The sequence below is a fragment of the Podarcis erhardii genome (genome assembly GCF_964252035.2).
Source record: "Podarcis erhardii genome assembly, chromosome: 7".
Lineage (NCBI taxonomy): Eukaryota > Metazoa > Chordata > Lepidosauria > Squamata > Lacertidae > Podarcis > Podarcis erhardii.
Genome location: NC_138511.1, coordinates 11227624 through 11246414, shown reverse-complemented (window position 1 = coordinate 11246414; position 18791 = coordinate 11227624).

Genomic DNA, 18791 nt, shown 5'->3' with positions numbered 1-18791 from the left:
TAAATGGCGTTTCCGTGCGCTGCTCTGGTTCGCCAGAAGCGGCTTAGTCATGCTGGCCACATGACCCGGAAGCTGTACGCGGGCTCCCTTGGGCAATAAAGCGAGATGAGTGCCGCAACCCCAGAGTCAGCCACGATTGGACCTAACAGTCAGGGGCCCCTTTACCTTTACCTTAAGCCTTAGGTCAGGGGTTAGTAAACTTTTTCAGCCATGGGCCACTGTCTCTCAGACCTTGTGGGGGGCCGGACTATATTTTGCAGGGTGGGAAATGAACAAATTCCTATGTATCACAAATAACCCAGAGATGCATTTTAAATAAAAGCACACATTCTACTCATGTAAAAACATGCTTATTCCCGGACCATCCGTGGGCCAGATTGAGAAGGCGATTGGGCCGAACCCGGCCCACGGGCCTTAGGTTGCCTACCTCTGCCTTAGAGGCTTGGAAGATTCACTGCGGGCTCCTGCATAGGGTTGCCATATTTCAAAAAGTAAAAACCAGGACACCCCGAAAGTTATTGAGTTTTTTAAAAGAAGACCCCAAAATTGTTGATCCAAGACAAAGTGCCACATTTCAGATATACGGCAGCCCTATTCTTCACCCAAACAAGCCTTGCAAAAGCTGTTAGAAATTCCCAGGTGTCAAAAAAGGTTATTTATGTATGCTGCTACAGCGGACCTATGTTTTGTTAGCCCCAAAATGGAAAACGAGCGAGGTCCTAACTAAAGAAGAATGGCAACTTAAGCCGACAGAATATACCCAGCTTGCAGACTTAACATATAAAATAAGAGAACAAGAAGAATATAGGTTTAGAGAAGATTGGAAAACGTTTATTGAATATAAGCGTACACCTGAAAACGTGGGCAGCATTAAGATAAATTCAACAGTGTAAATAAGTCTTGATGGATGCAATAATGGAATACTGAATGGTTTAGTTTTTGTAAAGTATGCAGGGATTTATGATATGCAAAATGAAACATGGAGAGAGAAGAAGGGAAGTCATTGATATTTTAAAGATGTTTAAATGAGTATTTTAAATTGTAAAATAGAAAATTTAATAAAATTATAATTATAACGGTGCTTTTTTCTGGGTGGGGGGGATGCAGGGGTACGCATACTCCTAAACATTTTGTGAATCTAAGTTTGGCCTCATTGAGGGGCAGTATTTCAATATGAATAGGAAAATGAGAGTACCCCTAAACATTTTTTTAGCAGCTACAATTCAGATGTGGATCCTGAGTGGACAGAAAGGGACATGTGTTTTGCTTTAAGCTAGGGGAGTGCCCAGCACTGTCCTGCTTTGCCCGGGTGAACTGGCCAAACTGGCCGTCACAAATGACAAGTAGACTCCGTTGAGGCTTGAGCTGTGGCTGGGTAGAATCGTGCTCAGGCACCCAGGTCATAAAGAGCACAGTAACTTGGGATTGCCAGCAACTGGTATTCAGAGGCAAAGCTAGCTCCGTTTTCGTTTTTAATCCCCAAAGCTAAACATTGCTATGCGCAGATACATATGTCAGACATTGGAAACAAACAGCAATTCCGACTGCTAAAGAATGGCTGGGTACAGCGTGGGAATGGGCAAAAACCAACAAGAAAGCTATTTTAAGTTTGTGCAAAAGAAAATGAGACAGGAATAATCCGTGTTTTTGTGTGTGTGTGTGTGTGTGTGTGTGTGTGTGTGTGGCACTTTACAAATTATACGGGGAGAGGTCCCTGCCCTGAGGCGCTTGCAGTCTAGACATCAGTATAGAGGAGACAGTAGATTGGAAGAGGAGGAAGAGGGATCCAAGCAGGAAAGAGGCCGCGGTTTCAGTTACATGACGTTTAGGCTATTTATTAGCATTAATAAATGGACACCTTCAGTTTCTGCAGGGTTTAGCCAACTATAGCCAGACGGACAAATGGGCTTTAAAACGTTGTCATTTAAAATGCAGTGACTTGGGTGTACAATCTCAATAAATACTGCTGGGGGTGGGGGTTGTAAACCAATTGGTCAGGCTTCTGTCCCCCTCTCTCTGTTCCCTCTCTCTGGAGTCAGTCTTGCGGTATGTAGACTGGCCATTTAGTTCCTGCTGTCATCAGACACCTGCGTTTCCTTTTTAGATGTGGGCATCTTCCTGGCCTGTTTTGAAAAAGTGCCCCGGGGCCGATCCTGTCACGCAAAGAGAGTGCCATGCTCTACGTCTGTGGTCGGGCCAAGAGGTCACACGTGCGTCTTCTGTCGAACAAAGATCTTGTTTCTGGGTCCCCGGGGTGACTTTGGAGAAACGTGTCATTTGTGTTCCTCCTTCTGCTTTCCTCAGCGCACAGCTTTACAATTCCCAGTGTTTTCATCCTCTCTCACAGCAAGGCCAGAGAGGTCTGCCTAAGGCAGTTTGCGGCTTGAGGGAGGATTACCGGCCCTGGGAAGCCTCCATCCTTGGTTTTAATGCATGCGATCCTCTGTGTTCAAGGATTTGGGCAGTTTCCTACAGCAAAGAGCTGCAGCTGCCGTTGGCGTTGCTTGGGACAAGCGCTGCCTCCTCCTCCTTCCTGAGCTCGGTGGCAGTGCTGGCGGGGGGGGGGGGAGGGACAGTCTGGGATCAAATTAGAAGCTGGGGTGCCTTTTGTAATTCTGGGACTGTCCCTGGAATATCAGGATACTTGGAGGGTACGCTTCTGGGAAGAGTTGCCGTGCTCACTAGGCCTGAGCTGTTTGTTTCTTTGAATAAAGAGTTAACTTCCCTAACACTGAGTGAATTATTACTGACCTGCTCCTTCCACCTCACCAACGGTGTCCCAAACCCCTCAGTTGTTGTTGTTTAGTCGTTTAGTCATGTCCGACTCTTCGTGACCCCCTGGACCAGAGCACGCCAGGCACTCCTGTGTTCCACTGCCTCCCGCAGTTTGGTCAAACTCATGCTGGTAGCTTCGAGAACACTGTCCAACCATCTCGTCCTCTGTCGTCCCCTTCTCCTTGTGCCCTCCATCTTCCCCAACATCAGGGTCTTTTCCAGGGAGTCTCCTCTTCTCATGAGGTGGCCAAAGTATTGGAGCCTCAGCTTCACAATCTGTCCTTCCAGTGAGCACTCAGGGCTGATTTCCTTCAGAATGGAGAGGTTTGATCTTCTCACAGTCCATGGGACTCTCAAGAGTCTCCTCCAGCACCATAATTCAAAAGCATTAATTCTTTGGCGATCAGCCTTCTTGATGGTCCAGCTCTCACTTCCATACATCACTACTGGGAAAACCATAGCTTTAACTATACGGACCTTTGTCGGCAAGGTGATGTCTCTGCTTTTTAAGACGCTGTGGCGAAGGGGCTTGAATAACTCAGAGAAGCTATGAGCCATGCTGTGCAGAGCCACCCAAGATGGACAGGTCATAGTGGAGAGTTTCGACCAAATGTGATCCACCTGGAGCAGGAACCGGTAAGCCAATCCTGTATCCCTGCCAAGAAAACTCCATGGACAAAGACAACAGGCATATTAAAAAAAAAACCCTCAGTGTTTCCACCCAAAGACAATCTGAGGCCATGCACTGCCTCCACAAAGACTGCCTCTCTCTGTGACCACCATTCTTGGCAGATCCGAGAGATGGCTGGGCTTTTTGGCCAATTAGAATTTCCTGCTCTCTCCTCCCCTCCTTGCCTGCCCTCAGTTGCCAGAGATCCAAGTCTTGTTCCATCCCTGTGCCTGCTAATTCTGGGAACGCCATGGGGGCCTCACAGGAGGCACCACCAAGAAAAGGCTTTGGAGATGGGCTAGGTTGGAAAGTCAAAGGCTCAGGACTTTGGGCATCCTTGTGGGAAAGCTGGGATAGGAACTCGGAGGGGTCTTCTTTTGACCCCCCCCCCCATGCCTTGCAGCTTCCCTTTGCCTGCCTTCCCTTGCACAGTCACCTCCCAGCTTCTAGCCCTGGGGGGGAGGAGGAGAGGGAGGGGGCATCTCTTCCTGGGTTCAGGCTGGTGGTGTCATCCTGTGGAATTTACCCTCCAGGCAAGGAAGTTCTCCATGCAGGGGAACTTCACCCTCCAGAGCATTCCTTGCAATGTTTGTCACCCCAGCAACAAAAATGTGATCCTTCTCCTGCTTGGGATGAGAGGTTTCTTCCTTCCTTCCTCGAACCCCACACTCCCCTGGCTTGCCTGTCTCTTGTGACTGGCTGTGTGACCTTTGTCTCACTCTCAAGGGCTGACACGGAGCAGGGAATTCTGTTAACATTCCCTGGTGAACTCTGGCAATGTTTTTAAAAGGCCTCTCCAACAGGCAAGGACAGGGACAGCGTCTTAGGGTCCAGAAACAAGGGCTGCATAAATGAAGCCTCCAGCTGCATTCACAAACCTGTTGCTATGCATCCAATGTGCTGCACACCGCTTGTCTTAGCCACAACCAGTGCTTTTTTTTTTTCAGCTGGAGTGTGCCGGAGCATAGTTCTGGCACCTCTCAGGTGGGTGCCATTGCGGGCTGGTGTCCCCTCCACCCACTTCTTCCTTTCATGTACTTCTGAGAAGCCCAAAACGAACATTTTGAGTCAAAACGGAAGCTGCAAGTCTACAGCTTTTTAGATCTATGACTCCACCTAGCTCCTTGGTCAAGCTATGGGATGGGGCCAATTCATATTTCCTTTTCTTCAATCCGTCTCCCATGTAGCGGCAGCGGGCTTTAAGCTTTCCAGTCAGGCCTCTACCATTCGCACGTGGGCGTGTTTGCACGAGGGCCCTTCCGAGCTTCCCTAGCCATCCATCCTAGTCATTGAAGGGAGGTAGGGGCGTATTTATTTAACCTGCACCCGAACCAGGGGCAACCCCCAAACCAGCCAGGGAGACAGCTTGCCATAGTTTTTAGCACTTCCACGGCTGATGAACACAGCTGCTGTCAAATCAGCATCTGTTCAGGGCTGCCCCGAGTCGCACGGCGACTTACTGTAACAACTTTGTGGTGAGTTCAGGCACCTATTTTTCTTGGAAAAGCCCTAAATTTTTCTTTAAAGCCCTAAACGGCCTCGGTCCAGTATAACTGAAGGAGCGTCTCCACCCCCATCATTCTGCCCGGACGCTGAGGTCCAGCGCCGAGGGCCTTCTGGCGGTTCCCTCATTGTGAGAAGCAAAGCTACAGGGAACCAGGCAGAGGGCCTTCTCGGTAGTGGCGCCCGCCCTGTGGAACGTCCTTCCAGCAGATGTCAAAGCGATAAACAACTACCTGACATTCAGAAGACATCTTAAGGCAGCCCTGTTTAGGGAAGTTTTTAACGTGTGATATTTTACTGTATTTTTGGTTTTTATGGAAGCCGCCCAGAGTGGCTGGGGAGGCCCAGCCAGATGGGCGGGGTATAAATAATAAATTATTATTATTATTATTATTATTATTATTGAAAAAAAGCAATGGCCCACAACTCGTATCCTGTTGTTTTTTAAAGGAAATAATGTATTTTGATGTGTTTCCCCCTCCAAAACCGGCTTTGACCCACACGGAGGAAAAGAACGACCTGGTTGCATTTCCAGCTGGCTACTTGTGCACAGAATCTCTCGGTTGCCGCAGGGTCTGTGGCGGATCTGTCTAGCTTCCCAGGCAGAATAATTTTGACCCTTAACGGTTTGAGCCCCACACGTTTATGTGATTGCCTCTAGCAGTCAAATCTCTACCCCACCCCTGCCTACCCCACCCCACCCCGGATCTTTGCCAAGATTAAAAATCCCATTCAACCCTTCTTTCCGCCTTTTGTTCCACCCCCTCCTTGCTCCCCACACCTGGACTTGACAGGGGCAGAGCACACTCCTTGCACATCTGCCTCAAACCCTCAAATTTAATCTATTGCTTTGTCTCTTCTCCCCCCCCCCCCTTCTCCTCCTTGGAGGTGGGCCAAGGAATACGATTTCTGCCCGGATGAAAATGGATCTCTCACCCAGAGAAAGAAGTTGGGGAGAAGCAGGCAGAAGAAGCTTTATGGAGGGGAAAAGAAATCTTGCAGGGCAAACAACAGTCGAAAAAGCAAACCCAAATGCTCTCCAAATTAGTTCCTATAATTTGAATGAACCCAATGAACCCTGCCAGACCATAGCTGTCAAGTGTCCCTTATTTGAAGGGACAGTCCCTTATTTCAGCGCCATGTCCCGCTGCTGTCCCTTATTGATAGATGTCCCTTAAATGTCCCTTAAATGATGTCCCTTAAATTTCAAAGGAAGCAGCTCCTCTCCCTCCCTCCCTCCATGCCGGCCAGGGCGGAGGGAGGCTCCAACTGTGTTGCTTGGCTGTGTTGCTCACCCAATAAGAAGTCTAAGAATGACTGGGGGGTGGAGCTTGCATGCCTTGTGTGTGGCTAGTTAATGCAAGCTGAGGGGTTATTGAATGCTGGAAGCCATTTTGTTGCACGTGCTGCTGCAAACTTTGCAGTGCAAAGCCAGGCCGGGGAGCCATCTTAAGCTGAGGCTGCATAGACCTTGTGGTGCATGTGATTCAGATTCTATTCAGTTGAGCCTCTGGTTACAAAGTTGATTGGACAGTGTTCTCAAAGCTACCAGCATGAGTTTGACCAGACTGCAGGAGGACAGGAAGACTGGAGTGCCTGGAACAGGTGAGGCTGCAGGTCCCTTATTTTCAAGGCTGCTAGTCCCTTATTTTCAAATCTGTAAGTTGACAGCTATGTGCCAGACTTCAAGGCCAGCTTTCCCCAAGCTGCAGTTCCGAGTGGACTATGTTACTGGAGGCTGGTGAGAGTTGCAGGTCCAAAACATCTGGGGGACACCAGCTTGGGGGAGGTTGATTGAATCCAGAGAGGCCTGTAGAATAAAAACAGGCTCACTTCCGTCGGATAGTTTCTGACCCTTTGGACCTGATCCTTCCGCAGCCCACTCTGTGCCTGGGACAAGGGGGAGAAGCACCTGCTCTACATTTTCACGTTGGTGAAAGCACCACTTGTTACTACTAAAATTATTGTTAGAGGCAGAGGAGCTCTAGCTGGAGAGTGGACAGTGGTGGTGCTGGGAACTGCAGCGCTGGCCGCCGACCTACCTTGCAGGATTGTTGTGGGCAGAAAATGGGGAAGGGGAGAATAGTGACTGCCACCTTGAGCTCCTTGGAAGGAAGATGGAATATAAATGTAATAATAAATAGAAGCAAGCAAGCAAGCAAGCAAACAAACAAACAAACAAACAAACAAACAAACAAATAAAAGCATATTCCTGTGGAAAGCAGCCCTGAGGGGATGAATTCCCAGATCCAGCTGTTGTAGGCTGTGCAACAGTTGGCATCCCTCAAACCCCAGGGCCAGCTTCCAAAACGAGGTGCCAACAAGAGACCTGGCAACATGCTAGAGACCACCACTCCCTCAAGGCCCTGGCAGGCCAGCAAGCTCCCCTCTGGGCTCACGGCTGGCAGTGTAGAGCGGGAGAGGCAGCCGCCATCCCGGCCTGCCCATTTCACAGCAATTAGCAATTAAGGGGCTTGTTAACCTTTATACCCCTTTCCCCTCTCCAGCAGGAAAAGGTGCTGGGTAGATGCCGTGAGCTGCTGGGAGCTTGCATCAGTTTGGGGCCAGAGCTGGTGAGCTTTCCCAAGAAAGGAGGCGGCAGAACTCAGATCCACGTTTAATGGAGTACTTGTCCGGTTTGTGCGAAAAGACAATGGGGAGGCTTTTCCATTTTCCTTTTACGTTGCAGAGAAAACATTTGGTCAGTTTGGGAATCAAAAATGGTTTCATGTCGGTCTTCCTGTGCTGATCTATGTAGGTGCTTGGTTGGTACATTTATGAACCTTTATTATATATCTAAGACTTTAAATCCTGAAGCTGAGGCTCCAATACTTTGGCCACCTCATGAGAAGAGAAGACTCCCTGGAAAAGACCCTGATGTTGGGAAAGATGGAGGGCACAAGGAGAAGGGGACGACAGAGGACGAGATGGTTGGACAGTGTTCTCGAAGCTACAAACATGAGTCTGACCAAGCTGCGGGAGGCAGTGGAAGACAGGAGTGCCTGGCGTGCTCTGGTCCAGGGGGTCACGAAGAGTCGGACACGACTAAATGACTAAACAACAAGAACAAGACTTTAAAATTCTTATCACAATCTGAAACGCAGCCATCCTTCAAAGTTGGCCATGCAGTTTCCCTGGCCAAGCAATGTTTACCAAAATGCAGGTGGACTGGAGTAGATTGGTGAGAAAGGCATATAGAAGGGAAAACATAAGGCCCTCACCACCCTGTCTGTCACTTCACAAGGAATTTTTAACACATTCCCATCTCCTGCAGTTTGGGGGTACTTCTTGTGTGAAAAGGAGCTCACTTAAACATTGCTCTACGAGGTGCCAAATTCCTTCCGCAATGAGCCCACAACTAAGCAAAAGAAAGCATGGGCAGACTTCCACTTGTGCCTGGGTCCGAGCAGTTTTCCCTTATGATAAAAAGAGCTCTATACAATAATAGGGAGACATGGAAGTGCAGCTCTCCCAAAAGGAGTCCCTGTTATACATACAGCCTTCAGTAAGCTGGGGGACACCTACCTGAACCCGTTCAAGTTGGAAGTAACACATTTGCATCAGCCCTGGCTTTATAAGCACAAAGATTAACACAGGAAAAAAATTGGGCGGCCAGTTAACCTGAAAATGCTAAATATCATATTGGGGGGTGTAGCAGCCAGATGTCAATTCAAGCACCATCTCTTTGGCCAGGGGAGGGAGGAGTGGGAGGGGGCTTTCTGCATGTGAAAAGCGGGGGGGGGGGGACACCACCTCCCCCAGCCCCCTGCCCCCCTCCCCATCACACCTCCCCCCCCCCACCAGCTGAGCTGCGTCTTTGTGGTTGTTTAATGAGCAAGGAAATAGCCCTCAGTTTGCAACACGCCAGCCCACCTCCCCAACCAAGGCCTGTTTGTTCCCCCAGCCATTAGCAAGGATGCTTCCTGGCCTCCCTCCCGTCAAAGGGGGCCCCTTAATGGTTATACAAGGGGGCGGGGGGCGCGGCCGTCTTCTGTTTTTGAAAGAAGTTGGGCTTGTAAAACTCTTCACCACCCAGGCTCGCCATCCTGCAGAGGAATTTCAAAGCTCAGCTTTTTACTGCGAAGCAAAAGATCGGCCCTCATTTCCCCACCCCAAGGAAGAGCCCTGGCATGCCAGGACGGAGGGGGTGGGGTGGGGGGCAGAGATGAAATGCTGAAAGAGAAGCCCCCCCCCCCGGGAGGGGAGCGTTCCCTGGGTTCCTTTGGTGCCAGCTAAACATCAGGAAGAACTTTTAGAGAAAAAACAAAACAAATTCCTTCCAGTAGCACCTTAAAGACCAACTAAGTCAGTTCTTGGTATGAGCTTTCGTGTGCATGCACACTTCTTCAGATACTTCTTCAGTATCTGAAGAAGTGTGCATGCACACGAAAGCTCATACCAAGAACTGACTTAGTTGGTCTTTAAGGTGCTACTGGAAGGAATTTGTTTTGTTTTGACTATGGCAGACCAACACGGCTACCTATCTGTAACTGGAACTTTTAGAGAGTAAGAGTTTTGTTTGACAGATTGAGGTTGAATCCTGACAAGACAGAAGTACTGTTTTTGGGGGACAGGAGGCGGGCGGGTGTGGAGGACTCCCTGGTCCTGAATGGGGTAACTGTGCCCCTGAAGGACCAGGTGCGCAGCCTGGGAGTCACTTTGGACTCACAGCTGTCCATGGAGGCACAGGTCAAATCTGTGTCCAGGGCAGCTGTTTACCACCTCCATCTGGTACGTAGGCTGAGACCCTATCTGCCTGCGGACTGTCTCGCCAGAGTGGTGCATGCTCTGGTTATCTCCCGCTTGGACTACTGCAATGCGCTCTACGTGGGGCTACCTTTGAAGGTGACTCGGAAACTACAACTAATCCAGAATGCGGCAGCTAGACTGGTGACTGGGGTGGCCGCCGAGACCATATAACACCGGTCTTGAAAGACCTACATTGGCTCCCAGTACATTTCCGAGCACAATTCAAAGTGTTGGTGTTGACCTTTAAAGCCCTAAACGGCCTCGGCCCAGTATACCTGAAGGAGCGTCTCCACCCCCATCGTTCTGCCCGGACACTGAGGTCCAGCGCCGAGGGCCTTCTGGCGGTTCCCTCATTGCGAGAAGCAAAGCTACAGGGAACCAGGCAGAGGGCCTTCTCGGTAGTGGCGCCCGCCCTGTGGAACGCCCTTCCAGCAGATGTCAAAGCGATAAACAACTACCTGACATTCAGAAGACATCTTAAGGCAGCCCTGTTCAGGGAAGTTTTTAACGTGTGATATTTTACTGTATTTTTGGTTTCTATGGAAGCCGCCCAGAGTGGCTGGGGAGGCCCAGCCAGATGGGCGGGGTATAAATAAATTATTATTATTATTGTTGTTGTTGTTGTTTTGCAGGGGAACAGTGGACTCTCCTTCCTTGGAGGTTTTTAAGTAGAGGTTGGATGGCCATCTGTCGTGGACGCTGTAGTTGAGATTCCTGCATTGCAGGGGGTTGGACTAGATGACCCTTGGGTCCCTTCCAAGTCTACAACTGTTCCAGCCGCTTCTGTCTTTACACACGTGTGTGTGTGTTTTAATTGATGCTAATGCTATAGCCGGGGGGGGGGTCACTTTGGGGACTTATATGGACACCCCGCTCCAGGGCCAGATTTAGGTCTGATGAGGCCCTAAGCTACTGAAGGTAAAGGGGCCCTTTATATGTCCAGCTGTCCTTTCTCAACAACAAATGGTTGCTGTTTTTGTGTTGAATATATGCTATGTGGCAAGTTATGGACCTAATAGGTATCTACAGTCATACCTCGGGTTGAATACGCTTCAGGTTGAGTGCTTTTGGGTTGTGCTCCGCGGCAACCTGGAAGTAACGGAGCGCGTTACTTTCGGGTTTTGCCGCTTGCGCATGCGCATACGCTCAAAATGACGTCACGCGCATGCGCAGAAGCGGTGAAAAGCGACGCGTGTGTGCCCAGACATGCTGTCACTGGTTATGTTTGCTTCTAGATGCGAACGGGGCTCCAGAACGGATGCCATTCGTATCCAGAGGTACCACTGTAAAGCCATTTGCACATGTTGCCATGCAACCAGTCCATGCAGAATGTAGGCACCCTATACAGTGGTACCTCGGGTTACAGACTCTTCAGGTCACAGACGCTTCAGGTTACAGACTCCGCTAACTCAGAAATAGTACCTCGGGTTAAGAACTTTGCTTCAGGATGAGAACAGAAATTGCATGGCGGCAGCGGGAGGCCCCATTAGCTTAAGTGTTTCCTCAGGTTAAGAACAGTTTCATGTTAAGAACGGACCTCCAGAGCGAATTAAGTTCTTAACCTGATGTACCACTGTATATAGAAATGAACAGACCAGAGATATTTTAGGGCAGGCATGTCTAATGTCCAATTAGGGGGCCTAATCTGGCCTGCCGGTCGGACTCCTGTGGCAGTTTATCTCCTTCAATCGTAAAAAAAAGCTTTGGGGTAAAATTGTAAAAAAAGGCTTTCATTCCAAATAAAAGATTAACAACTATGGTTGGCCCTCATGCATGTTCACTTCATCAAATCTGGCCCTCTTTGAAAAAAGTTTGGTCGCCCCTGTTTTAGGGAGTAGGCCAGCAGGCGGGGCCCATTACTTACACCATAGGAGCCTACACAACACAAAACACTGTTGCTGTATGTAGGTTTGATTTGATTCGTTGTTTATCTTATATTTTGGAAATGTGCACAAAGTTTTTTCCTCCTTTAATTTTTTTTTGGGCCCCCCCAAGAGAGTGGGGCCCTAAGCTATAGCTTGTTTATTTTATATGTAAATCCGGCACTGCCCTCCACACACAGAATGGGCTACTATTAAAATGAGGCTGCATTTTAAATTGTACTTTAACCCGTATTTTAAATTCCCCCCCCCATTATGTTTTTATTGTAATTTTACTGGTGTTAGCCGCCCTGAGCCCGGCTCTGGCCGGGGGGGGGAGCAGGGTATAAATAAAATATTATTATTATTATTAGGGCAGTAGAAACATCCTCAAGGTTGGGGCAGTTGGGTGGGGACTAACTGGGAGATGCCTGGGCTCTGCCTGTGGGCTCCCGCCAGCCCTTCCTGCTCTGGCTGCCTTCGTTTCCTTCCCTGACAAAAGGGATAGAAAGCAGGGCGGGGTGGGAAGCCTGCTGTGGACCAGAGCTGCTCTGCTTCTTTAAGGGCTGCTCAGCCAGAGCTTTTGGGCAAGGGGAAGAGAGCAGCTGGCTGGCTGGGGCAGGTGCAGAGGCCTCTGCTTGCCCGCATCTTGCCCGGCTGGCTTAATCGGTGGTGACAGGAGGCGTTGGAGATCAGCCTTGCAGCCGGAGCCCCTAGCGCGAGACCCTGGGCGGCAGGCGAAAGGCCTCCAAACCCAGGTCTGGATCCTCAGGCTTCGGAGATGGGCTCCGTACATTTAAAGAAGAATGCATGGCTTCCTTAGAGCCACAATTCCATATCCTCCAACATCTCAGTGATGAAAATAGGGATATCCTATCTAATATTAATAATAATAATACCCCATCCATCTGACTGGGTTGCCCCAACCACTCTGGGCAGCTTCTAACATATATAAAAACATTAAAAAAACACTTCCCTATACAGGGCTGCCTTCAGATGTCTTCTAAAGGTTAAAACAAAATTAAAAAATTCCTTCCAGTAGCACCTTAAAGACCAACTAACTTAGTTCTTGGTATGAGCTTTCGTGTGCATGCACACTTCTTCAGATACATATCTCCTTGGCTCGGGGGTCACATAACTCCAAAGCCTCCAACATTTATTTGATGAAAATAGGGACATCCTAAGGGAAAAACAGGACATTCCGGGATCGAATCAGAACCTGGGATGGCTTATGTAAATAAGGGGCTTATGAGAATAGGGACTTTGGAGGGATTTCTCATATATATATATATATATATATATATATATATATATATATATATATGTTTTTTAACATATCATTTTCAACACAAATTAAACATACTTTTACATCTTATTCAATCTTTTTCTACTTTGTAACCCTTCGTATATTTCTCCTTACAAAACTTCTTGAAGTCCTACTAGCATAATTTGTTGGTTACAGTTGCTCTTCAAATAATTCATATACCCTGCTGCCAATCTTCTATAAATCTCTGGTCCCGCAGATTTCGACTTTGGAGGGATTTTTAGCCGAACTGGCCTCCTGGTCTTTAAATCAGGAGTCACTCCGGAATTCAGCCAGGAATGAATTCAAGAGGTAAGGTGGAGCGAGTGGGTGGGGAAGGGCTCCCTTCAGCCTCTTTTGCTCCCTCGGAATAGGAGTAGCCAGACTGGAGTCGGAACCTTTGACTCCAGTCCCTGGAGTGTGTGCTGTGCCTTTGTTTACTTCCGTGGACAGTGCAGCCCAGGCAAGGTCAACCCAGGATATTTTGCAATCTGAAGGACCAGGCGGCGCTCCCGGCCTGCTACATTCTCAGAAGCTGACTGGGCAAGACATTTATTTGTTTATAGAAGTATTTCTGTACCGCCCCCCCCTCTATATTATAAGGTATCAGGGCAACATGCAGCATCGAAACATGCAAAAATCACAAGTGTGACTGACTGATCAGAAAATTAGAAAATTAAGCAGCTACAAAGCCTTGTCAGAGTCCTACAGAGACTCCCGGAAGACGGTTGGGAGAAGGTATGCTGAATCTCTGCTGGGAGGGGGCTCTACAGCCTGAGACCGGCTGGCAGACGTCAGCACCCGACCCCAAGAACAAAGCTGGGGTAGAGGGGATGCGTGTGCAATTAGCAGCGTTCCTCTGGATGTTCTCAGTGGTCAGGCTGGGTTCTGAGGGTTCAGTTTGGGTCCTTAAGGTATCCTGGAGGGCCCAAATTGGACGCGGGTGGCACTGTGGGTTAAACCACAGAGCCTAGGACTTGCCGATCAGAAGGTCGGTGGTTCGAATCCCCGCGACAGGGTGAGCTCCCGTTGCTCGGTCCCTGCTCCTGCCAACCTAGCAGTTCAAAAGCACGTCAAAGTGCAAGTAGGCAGGAAGGTAAACGGCATTTCCGTGCGCTGCTCTGGTTTGCCAGAAGCGGCTTAGTCATGCTGGCCACATGACCCGGAAGCTGTACGCCGGCTCCCTCGGCCAGTAAAGCGAGATGAGCACCGCAACCCCAGAGTCGGCCGCGACTGGACCTAATGGTCAGGGGTCCCCTTTACCTATAGCAATGCAAGAACCTTAAACCTGGCTTGGTAGGGCAGCAAAGGCACACACAACTCTGCCATTCAGAAGGAATATCTGAGCAGGCTTCTGCCCATCTGATAGCAGCCGCAACCTGAGGCAGCTGCCCCTGCCTGCCCAGCGATGGGGCTGGTCCTTGTACATTCATCCAAGTGGTTTCTGTGCATTATTATTCCAGAGCTGGGCCTCAGCACTAAAATCAGTGCCGGGGAGGTTGTGCTCCTGCAAGAACCGGCTGCCTAGTCTCATCGCCTTCCTAGTCTGCAACTGGTTTTATTGCCCAAGAGTGAGCTCTGTGAACGATGGAGGAAGAAGCTCTTGCCAGGGCTGGGTGCGGCAAGACGCCTAATTGTTGTTCATTCTGCTTTTGCTAAACCAGCAAAAGAGACCATGTGGCTTCACCTTAGCTCAACAGTGTCATGCTTTTGTTGGCAACTGCAACAACTGAGTGCACTTGTGAACGTTTAAACCAAACAAAAATAAAGTGTTTGCAACTTCTTCTTCTTGCTGGGGACAAACATCGAACACTTTTGCATTGAAATATACCGTAGATATTTTAACTGGCATGGCTGGTTCTGCTTTCTAGACTCTGTTTCGTGGCTCTACAGAAAACATCTTGCGGACTTGCCAGAGGTGGCCCCAAAACACCTCAAGAGAGAAGAATGCAAGCTGGGCAGGGTGAGGCCCGCAGAGCTAGCAGGAAACTAGCTGGTGGAACTTGGAGGCCAATGCATTGGGAGGACAACAGGTTCGGGAAGGCAGCCCCAGTGCTGTTGTAACAGAGTCCCTGGCAGTTGCTAACTCCAGCTGGGCTTTTAGGGTTGCCATTTGATCTTCCAAGGGGCGCTCCTGTGCCGCCAATGTGGGAAATCACACAGGCTGGCAGGAAAGCTTCACCAGTAGAAGCAGGTGTTTGGCAGAGGCTTGGCCACTTTCTCTTCCCCCAGTCTGGCTGCCCCTGCACCTCCCACAACTGCCAGACCAATTGTGGTCCAACTGCATGGGCTACCAATTAGTTTCCAGGCCCAATTCAAAGTGCTGGTTTTGCCCTACAAAGTCCTAAAACAACTAGGGACCACAATACCTCAAGGACTGCCTCTCTCCATAAACCAACCCAGACTCTGTAATCACCATCTGAGGTCTTTCTTCGGGTGCCTCTTCCACGAGAGGTCCAGAGGGTGGCAACGGGGCCTTTTCTGTGGTGGCTCCCTGCTTGTGGAATGCTCTCCCCAGGAAGGCTCTCCTGGAGCCTTCATTGCATACCTTTAAGCGCCAAGTGAAAACGTTCCTCTTCTCCCAGGCCTTTGGCTAAGTAAACAATCTACAGTCATACCTCAGGTTGAATGTGCTTCGGGTTGAGCGCGTTCGAGTTGCGCTCTGCGGCAACCCGGAAGTAACATTACTTCCGGGTTTCGCAGCTCACGCATGCACAGACGCTCAAAATGACGTCACACGCATGCGCAGAAGCGGCAAAACACAACCCGCGCACGCACAGATGCGTTGTCACTTGTTACATTCGCTTCAGGATGCGAACGGGGCTCTGGAACGGATCCCGTTTGCATCCTGAGGTACCACTGTATGGCCTTTTAAACTTTGTGGGAGCAGGGAAGGAAGGAGAGTTTATCATTTTTTCTTGTTATTATGGTATATATGTTTGTTTTGTATTGTAAACCACCCTGTGACCTTTGGGTAAGTGGTGGAATAATAATAATAATAATAATAATAATAATAATAATAATAATAATAATAATAATGTGGCTGAAGTTTCATTTCCATTTTTAAGGAAGGCAATTTGGATGTTCCAAGCTCTAAAATAAAGTTATCCTCCTGGAACATGGAGATAAAAAGTGAAAAACATTTCGGCTCTTAAAGACATGGCAGGAAGAGTTAGCAACCCTATTGGAGGTTAGGGTCAGGTTTTTATTGTTTCTTTAAAAAGCTGTAAATTTTAATTTTTTTGCAAGCTATTCCAAACTCAAAAAACTGGCCTTTTTGCCCTCCCTGGTGTATTTTCAGCTTTCCCTTTTCCTTCCTAAAAAGGAGGGAAAAGAATGTTGTTTGCTTTTCGATAATTATTGCATTGCCCTGTGAAATTATGCCGGTGTCTGATGTGGAGAAAACCAGCACTGGGGGGAGCGAGAACCCTGAAGTGGCAAGGAGGAGGCTGTCATCCTCTCCCCGCTTGACTTCCTCCTCCTCCCGTACACACAGGCCAAGAATGCGGCGCACATTCCTTTCTGAGGCGTGTCAGGTACAGAGGGCTCAGTGAGGTGGACTCTGCCTCTGCCGCCTGCTGCTGCTTCCCCGGTTTTGTTTGCCACAGGCAGCCGGTTGCTATGGAAGAGAAACTCCTGGTGGGTTGTGGGGTGAGGGAGCCAGACAGGGCTTGGTGAGTCAGCGGGAAGGGCTCTCCGTCACATGCAGAGCATCCTGATCAACTCCTGCACGTGCTGGTGAAGAGTCGGGGTGCTGGGAACCCAGAGAGGCCTCAGGAGGCTCCTGTGAGGTGGGACTCTGCCTCTTCTGCCTGCCGCGTCTGGCTGTCACTGGTTTCGAGGTTGGAAGTTAGCAGTAAGCACCCCAGCTCCAGAAATGGGATCAGAAGTTGGGGAGCTTTTGAGCTCTGGGGATGTGTGACCCCAGGTGCCTTTACAAAGTTTCCAGTTCCCCCCTTTTAAAAGCATCCTAAGGGACGCGGGTGGCACTGTGGGTTAAACCACAGAGCCTAGGGCTTGCCGATCAGAAGGTCGGCGGTTCGTATCCCCGCAACGGGGTGAGCTCCCATTGCTCAGTCCCTGCTCCTGCCAACCTAGCAGTTCGAAAGCACGTCAAAGTGCAAGTAGATAAATAGGTACCGCTCTTGCAGGAAGGTGAATGGCGTTTCTGTGCGCTGCTCTGGTTCGCCAGAAGCGGCTTAGTCATGCTGGCCACATGACCCGGAAGCTGTACGCCGGCTCCCTCGACCAATAAAGCGAGATGAGCGCTGCAACCCCAGAGTCGGACAGGACTGGACCTAATGGTCAGGGGTCCCTTTACCGTTAAAGGATGGATGTTATCCAATCCTTTGTCCCACACTTGGGGTCAAAAAGGGGGACTGCCAGCTGCAGTATGTGCAGTGGCTTAGCGTGGGTTGTCAGAGCCCGGGGCAGCGCAGAGAGGATGGAAGGGAAGGACGGAAATGGATGGAGTATGCATGCGCATTCAACTGCCTAATTACATCAACATCACCCAGGAGATTGCAGCATAGAGATTAAAAAAGAGAAGTCATTCCGTTGTCTGGAGAGGTCACTTCCTGGTTTGCAGGGAGAAGCCGTTTTCATGGAGCTCAGAAGCGCACAGCTGTATTGAGGCAGAATTTTGAGCGCAGAGGTTAAACACGGTTGGCTGTTCGTTGGGAATTCACCCAATTTGCTTGCGAGAAGCTAATATTATCCCGCCCTTCCCAGTTCATGGAGAACTTCCTTATCGCAGAGTCCGGTCTTTTGGGAAAGTGGGTTTGGTGTACCAGAGCTCCAAAATAAGGGCTCATCCACACTTCCACTTGTGCCGTAGCTAGAAATCATGGGTCCAAGCAGTTTCCCACTTGACCCACAATTTCTAGGCGTGTGTCCAAGGTGTTTTCCCCTTGCCCCCTTTCCAAGGGAAAACCCACTCTTTAGTTTGTTTGTTCTGATTGAGTGCTAAAAAGCGGTTTCCCCCTGGGTGGGTGGGGAGCACTGGGACAAGAGCCCCAGTTTAGCTATGCAACACAAACTGGCTGTTATTGAATCCACCCCCCACAGGAAGGGGGGCAGGAAGGGGTTGGATTATATGGCCTTTGAGGACCTTCTTCAAAAATCCAGTGCACAGCGACTCAAGTGCAGGCAGCACGCAGACCCTCCAAGCATCACTATTTTCCAGGGACAGTCCCAGATTTATAGAAGCTGTCCTGATTTCTGATTTGATCCCAAAAAGTCCCACTTTTCCTTAGGTAAAGGGACCCCTGATCATTAGGTCCAGTCATGACTGACTCTGGGGTTGCGGCGCTCATCTCACTTTATTGGCCAAGGGAGCCGGCGTACAGCTTCCGGGTCATGTGGCCAGCATGGCTAAGCCGCTTCTGGCAAAACAGAGCAGCGCACGGAAATGCCGTTTACCTTCCCGCCGGAGTGGTACCTATTTATCTACTTGCACTTTGACATGCTTTCGAACTGCTAGGTGGGCAGGAGCAGGGACCGAGCAACGGGAGCTCACCCTGTTGTGGGGATTCGAACCGCCGACCTTCTGATCTGCAGGTCCTAGGCTCTGTGGTTTAACCCACAGTGCCACCCGTATCCCCACTTTTCCTTAGAACATCCCTTTTTTCATCAGAGAAATGTTGGAGGGCATGGTTATGCGACCCCCCAACCCAAGGGAACGAGTAATTATACAACCTTTAGGAGACATCTGAAAGCAGGGATTTTTTAAAAAAAGTTTTAATGCTTTATTGTGTTTTTATATACGTATGGTAAAAGTGACTGGGGCAACCCGGTCAAGTGCATGGGGTAGAAATAATAAAATGATGATGATGATGGAATAGGATGTCCCTATTTTTATCGGAGAAATGTTGGAGGGTATGCAGCACGTGGTGCAGGGACGGGGGCGTGCCAAGGGTTGCCCCCTGTAGTG